The sequence below is a fragment of the Lutra lutra genome, chromosome 14, assembly GCF_902655055.1.
Source record: "Lutra lutra chromosome 14, mLutLut1.2, whole genome shotgun sequence".
Classification (NCBI taxonomy): domain Eukaryota; kingdom Metazoa; phylum Chordata; class Mammalia; order Carnivora; family Mustelidae; genus Lutra; species Lutra lutra.
The window spans coordinates 60746756-60753999 of record NC_062291.1 but is presented as its reverse complement, the minus strand read 5'-3'; the positions used below and the strand labels follow the sequence as shown (position 1 = coordinate 60753999).

The 7244-nt window shown below is 48.2% G+C and overlaps 1 long non-coding RNA gene across 1 annotated transcript; it reads right to left on the bottom strand.

Annotated features, from left to right (window-relative positions):
* Positions 1–287: 287 nt before the first annotated feature.
* On the bottom strand, positions 288–2142 carry LOC125085176 (uncharacterized). Its single transcript, XR_007122795.1, has 2 exons — positions 1199–2142; positions 288–971 (listed from the first exon to the last, which is right to left on the bottom strand). It is a non-coding gene; the product is annotated as an uncharacterized LOC125085176 (long non-coding RNA).
* Between the last annotated feature and the right edge of the window lie 5102 nt (positions 2143–7244).

Here is a 7244-nt window from a genome sequence, read left to right as displayed (position 1 = left end):
CACCACAGCCCTACATTCACATGACTTGACAACACACTCAGCCCACCTTAGCCACACCTGCTGTTGTTTTTACATGAAGTTAGACAGAACACCCACAATGACAGGCATACATGATGACACCTAGAGGAGCCTGACACAGTTACCCACAGTGGCCACCATTCAGAGCACACGGTTAACACATTTACACACAAGCACTCGCCTATGACACAATGCACCAACATCACACACACTATCACCATAATGGTGACTTGCACATCGTGGTAACTGAACAGTAGCCCGCTCACTGCAACACTTAATAACTTCATATTTATTGAATGAATGATACAGTCGCAACACACTCACACACCAAACACACACACATATATCTCAGAGCCGAAATGCATGTGCCACAAAGAGTGGCAACCAGATCTGCCGAGAGCACCCCAAGCAGCGTGTGACAGAAGTCAGAAAAGGAGACGGCAAATGAAATGAAAGGAACTCAGCTGAGATAGGGTTGGGGACAGGCATTCAGGTACCTTCTACAACTGGAGACATCTCTTCAAAACACAAATCTAATCCTCGGATGGAGCCCCAGCGCTCTTTAACAGCCTGTGTGGCCCTGTGCGGTGCACAGCCGCAGCCCCTGCCTGGCTGTGCTCCAGCTTCCTGCTCTCCAGCCTCTCTAGCCTGGCATGTTCCATCCACCTTGCTTGCTCACACCTGCCACAGGGCTTTGCATATGGGGCTCCTTCCACCTGCAACAATTCTGTCCTCTCTCCTCCTCTATTGACCTTTAGGTCTGGGCTCTAGGTCACTTCCTAACTAGGTTAAATCCCTCATGCTACAGACTGAATGTCTGTGTCCCCCTCAAATTTATATGTAGAAACCTAATCCCCAATGTGATGGTAGTGTTTGGGCTGGGGCCTTTGGGAAGTGATTAGGTCATGAGGGTAGAGCCCTCCTCAATGGGATTAGTACCCTTATAAAAGGAACTTCAGGGACACCTGGGTGGCTCAGTTGGTTAAGCAGCTGCCTTCGGCTCGGGTTGTGATCCCAGCGTCCTGGGATCGAGTCCCGCATCGGGCTCCTTGCTCGTCAGGGAGCCTGCTTCTCTCTCTGCCTCTGCCTGCCATTCTGTCTGCCTGTGCTCGCTCTCTCTCCCTCTCTCTCTCTGACAAATAAATAAAATCTTTAAAAAAAAAAAAAAAAAAAAAGGAACTTCAGAGAGCTTCCTCACTCCTTCCACCCAGTGAGGACACTGAGAGGATGGTCCTCTGTAACCCAGGAAGTGTGTCCTCATCATACACTAAGTTTGTCAGTGCCTTGATCTTAGATTTCCTAGCCTCCAGAATTGTGAGAATTGTGAGAAATTAATTTCTGTTGTTTCTAAGTCACCCAGTCTATGGTATTTCTGTTCCAGCAGCACAACTGGCCTCATATCCACTTGTATGTCCTTACCACACCATGCTCCCCTTCATGGTACTGGCCACAGATGTAGTTTTTCTGCCCCCACCACTAGACTGAAAGCCCTATGAGGGCAGAAAGTGGCTGCTTTTGCTTCTACTAACTCCCAGGATTGGTACCTAATAGTGCTGGGTGCCTACTGTGTACTAAAATGCATAGCAGGTGCTCAGTAACAGCCACTAAGTAAATGAATGACAAACACAAAGCACATGAAAGAACACTAGAGGGATAGCTCAGCTAGAAGTTATTAATTCCTAGAATGCTAGGACTGGGAGTGATCCTAGGAAATCCTGAGTTTTTGCTTTTGCTGTGTGACCTTGGGCAAGCCCCTTCATCTGTTTTTTCACCTATAAATGAAGGCATCAGACTTTCAAAATGTGTCTGTGGGGCTCTAAGGGTCCTCAGAAGCATCCAAGGCTGCTATGGGCAAAGGCTGGAGCAAGGGTAAGCAAGCTTGCTGATAAAAGCCACTTCTACTTTTAGCTCGCTCTGTGAGTGTGTGTGCATGCGTGTGTGTGTTTTCAGAATTGAACAGAAGATTCTAAAGTTTAAAATATTCCTTGAAATCTCTGGACTAGGTGATCTCTACTTCCCTTCCAGAATATTACAATGCAACAGAAGGAAAATGGTTCCAAACCAGTAAGATAACAGAGCACGTACTGCTTTTTATCTGCCAAGTTCTCTAAGCGGACCGCCCCCCTCCCCCCCCCCCCCCCCCCCCCCCCCCGCTTATGCAGAATCAACAGAGGAAAGGAGCAGTAAGAAGTAACTGAGCCCAACTGGTGGAGGAGTCCTAGAGGAGAGGAGAGTTTTCAACATCTTGGGCTGATTCCTAACTCTGGTGACAGACTCGAAGAGATCAGGGAGCTGATGGGGAAGGGATTGGCGCATCACTTCCCAGGAAGAATAGTGATCAAAGTGATGGCCAAAACAGGGAAAGTCTGGCCTGAATGGGAGTAGCAGAAGACTATGGGGAGGGAGGGAGAGAAGGGTACAGGGTGGTCCACAAGCTTCCTGAAGAAGTTCATGTGCACTGAGGATGTCAAACAGGAAGAAACTCTATGGTCAGATCACCTCACGGGAGTGAATTTTATCCTGGGAAGGGAAGGATGAGGCACAGGAATCAGAGACTGGAGGGCAGGGTAGGAAAGCCAGATAAATCAGAATAGTTATAGGACACAGGCTATCTGTTCTTTTTTGGAAGAGCAGAGGAAATAGCCTAAACTGGGGGTTAAGTGGTGCAGAGAAAGGCCACAGAATTGAGTCTGGAGAAATCCATTGTACCTAAGGCGAGGACAGCTCCTTGGGAACCCTTAGGTCAGAGAACCTCCTCTCTCGCTTCTTCCCTCCACCAGCCTCACTGCTTCCTCACATGTACACCCTCTTCAGCCTGCCTGCAGAACCCTAGCTCTATCCCTCTCTCCTTGAACTCCAAAACCTCCAGCTCACCAGCCATCCTCACTGCCTCCTTCCTTCAGTGGCTCCACTCTCACTGTCCTGAAGTTACTTTCTGCAGAAGCAGTCAGCCCCTGGGCATTTTCTCTGTGGTGTCTGATGCTGGTGAGGCCCTCTAGGAAGCTCTTGGCCTTCTCCTAGTATCATGACCTGACTCTCCCTTACATGCAGAGGCCCAGGCTATCTGAAGGTTTCAGTGCTTCCCTTCCACACTCTCTCTCATGACCAATGTATCTGCAAGCGGGACTTCAAACTCAACCAGCAATCCCACAGGTACAGCCCTCAAATGGGCCCTATTTCATATGTGTATGGGCACTCAACAGATGTGGATTACTCCCAAATCTGTACTTCAGTTCTGACTTCAGCTAGCATCTCTGGCTCCTCACTGACATCTGTTTTCTGACTCCTTATTAAATTCCCTTAAATTCACCATGATCACCATGTCCCAAACACCAGATGTGGGTCCCAACCCAGTCCACTTCTCCCAGAATTCCCTCCCAGGTCAGTGCCTGCCAGATCCAGGCCAGCTCACTGTCATTCATACATCTTTCCACTGGGAGTTTCCTTCGTGTTTCCACTTATCTGCTCACTCCAACTCCAAACTCAGCCCAGCTCATGTGCCTTTCCTGCCAGGGCTTGGCCCCACATCCCTGATGAGTCTCCACATTCTCCTCCTCTCACTCAACCTCTTTTCTTTTTTTTTTTTTTAAAGATTTTATTTATTTATTTCACAGAGAGAGATCACAAGTAGGCAGAGAGGCAGGCAGAGAGAGAGAGAGGAGGAAGCAGGTTCTCCACCAAGCAGAGAGCCCGATGCGGGACTCGATCCCAGGACCCTGAGATCATGACCTGAGCCGAAGGCAGCGGCTTAACCCACTGAGCCACCCAGGTGCCCTCAACCTCTTTTCTGACTGCCCAAGTATCTTCCTAAATACAACATGCCCTCATCCAGAATCCACAGCTCTCCAGTTCAGTGTCCAGACCCCTCAGCCTGGCCTTCTGGGGCTTGGTCTCAGTCTACCTTTGTGGCCCTTCCCTACCATTCCCTCCAAGGAGCCTTGTCTCCATCTGGGTCTGATTCTTCCCAGGTCCCTACAGACCTGTAAGTTCATTCCAAATGCCCAGCACTTGCTCAAGCTGCTCCAATGTCCAGAACTGCTACTCTTCTGAGGAGTTAAATTTCAAGTATCCTTCCCACTATTTCTCCTGCACATTCTCAACTGGTTGTGACAGCCCACTGTTAACACTCCTGGCTCCTGACTACCAAAACCCAGGCCACGGTGATAAACATGTCCCCAGCTGAGAACCACTGGCTGGAATCTTTTCTCTCCCCTTTCCCACTATCTGACCCTCTCTAAATGACCAATATGCCCCAGGACCTTCATCCACTTTCCTCAAAGTCCTCAGCTTCTGGTAAGAGGCTAGAAGAAATAGAAACAGTAATAAAATAATGGCAACAGTTAATGACATCCCCTTAAGTAGCATTTTCTATGTACTAGACATTGTTTTAAGGCCTTTACATATATTCATTTGTTTAAACCTCACAAACTTATCCCACTTTTCAGATGACGAAAGTGAGGGGGAAATTAAGTAATTCACTCAAGGTCACCCACGTGTTAAGTAGCTAATAAAAAGAAACAGCAGAAAACAAAAACTTTGGAGTCAGAAAAACCTTTCAAATACAAATTCTGCCACCAACTTGCTATGTGACCTTGGCCAAGGTACCCTCCCTCTCTGAACTTCAATTTCCTCATTTGTGAAATAGTAAAATAATAGCACCTGATTCATGGCAGGAGGGAGGGGGTGGCTCTTGTGAGGATTAAATTTGTTAATATAGAACAGTGTCTGGCACAAAGCAATGCTCCCTCTATGCACCCCTTTATGTTCTCTCCACTCAGAGCCCACCTCAGATACCTAAAAATGGTAGCAACAGTTCTTCACATTTGAATCTAGACTCAACCCCAAAACTGCATGGCTGCTCACACTGTTCCATCAAGCCCTCACAGGTTGGACCCTGAGAGTTGTGCCTTTCCCCTCAGCAAGGCCTCTCACTGCCCTCATTATGTCCTGGCCTCTAGGCTCCTGACACTGCTGTAACCTGGTCATACTGTGGCTCGCTTGCTCCATCCTGCTCCCAGAGGCACAGCATCAGACCCGGCCCCACTGGATAACACGTCAGACATTCAACTGTTCCTTTGATTCCACTGTGGTCTTCCTCTATGTTCCTACAGACCAGCCCCACCCCAGCCACCTTTACTTGAAGAACCTGACCTCAGTCATGACTCCTATTTTTAGATCAAAGCCTGGGTCCAACTGGAGTCTCTCACTTCACCCTTTTCTCCCCCATCTGAGACTCTGACATTTTCTAGGCTGTTTCCATTGTTCTTCCTTTTCTCTTCTAGAACTTGTTTCTTCCCAGTGTCTAGTCCTTCTGGTGACATCAATCTCTTCCCCTCTAATGGCTCCTTCTCCTCTCTCCTCTGTCCACAAATTTCTCTACCTCTGGCTAACAAAGCTTTGCTGAAGCTTTTCAAAATATGGGCCTGTGTCCAGCCCTCCATGTATTCCCAAATAACCTATAGTTGTCTATACTGCTGCTCCAATCTCTTCTCCAACTCATTCTTTAATCCTCACCATTCTGACTTCTTAATCACAGAATCTAATGACCTTCCTTCCTCACCCCCACCTCCTACACCAAACTCTTGAGTTCAAGCTTGTGACCACCCCTTTTGTGTCCTCCCCCCACCTTAATGACCCCCTCTTTTGGGTCTATTCCTGATGTCCTATTAAGTGCTTCTTTGGTACGTTCACAACCGCCCCTTTACCTCTCTTCTCTTCTCACACTGTCTCCTTGGCTGCTCTCATTTGCTTTTCTAGCCTCAATCCTCAGTGTCCCCACTATGAGCCCAAGCTGGCCTCCAGCCTCATAATACCTCCTAATGCAGCCACACCTCTCTGCCCTTCTCTCTCACTCTGCCAGCAGAGGTCCCCACCCGCCCTCTATAATCAAACCTTTGTCCCCCAAAGCTCAGATTAATCCAGGCCTCTGTGGCTTTGCTCCCCTGTAGCAGACCAACATGCCCCACCCTCTCATCCAGTATTATTTCATTTTTCATAAAATCATTGAAGAAAAACTAAAAACAAACCCTATCCATTTTAAGGTACAGGTCTAGCTGTCCCGTTTGAGGGAGCCTTCTTTATAGGTATTCATTCACCCAGCAGAACCCCCAACAATACTCTACTGAGTGTCCCTGTTTGCTAGGTAATGGGTGAGACTTGTTTCCCACACCAGGTTCTAGGGTCCCCAAAAGCCTGGAAAGTAAGTGTCCACACAAGGTGTCTTTCCCCCAGGACTAAGCTGAGGGAGACTGCATGAGATGGTATTTAAGCTCTTCCAGCTCCAGTGTTCAAGGCTTTGAAATTTGAGGATTCTTTCTAGAATGTTCCTGTGAGAAGGTCTTCAGAGTTTCCGGAAGGTGTTTTCAGTTGGCAGACATCCACATACTCATGAGCAGCTGACAAGAGTGCCCCCTTTTAGGGAACTGAGCCCCATGAGAAATTAGGCAGGTCAAATGTTACTGTGTGTGTGGAGGTAGAGAAGAGTGTGTCCTGGAGACTGACTCCTCTCAAGTCAGTCATGAAATCCAGGAAGGGTCTTTTCGAAAACCTCATCGAATTAAGCTAACCTCCTATACACACGTGAGCGTGCACACACACACACACACACACACACACACACACACACACACACACACACCCCTATGACCTCTTGGGGCAGGAAAGTTCCCCCAGAAGCTCTTAAGGAGCATCCTCCTCCCCTCTTATTAAAAAAAAAGAAAAAAGAAAAAAGAAAAGAAGCGAAGCCTGGGTTCAATGCTACATCACAAATCACAAATCACGGCTGCCCCCACGGGGCTTCAATGGGCATCACAGTCCCCATCGCTATGTCTTCTTGGCCCAGTGATGATATAACAAACCTCCATCTCCAGTCCCCTAAGAAAATGCAAATGTTCCCTACCGTATCCTCTTAGCTCCCTCCCCTCCAGGTGCACTCTGACCCCATTCCCTTCAACAATATGTTATACCCAACACTCCAATACACCCACACACCCTGACACCCCACCAAGTGTCCCCCAGCCCTGGTGCCAGCACTCCCAAGTCCTCAATGGCCCTCAGTATATCCAATCTTGTCAGGTCTCAAACATCCATTCTGAGCTTTAGTATCATGTCCCCATCTCCAGACCTACCTTCCTTCTTCATCAAGGCTATAGTCACCTGGAGAGTAAGCTGATACACTTGTCAGCCCAGCCCCATGATCCCCGCTGTCTCTCCCACAGGCTCTGAGA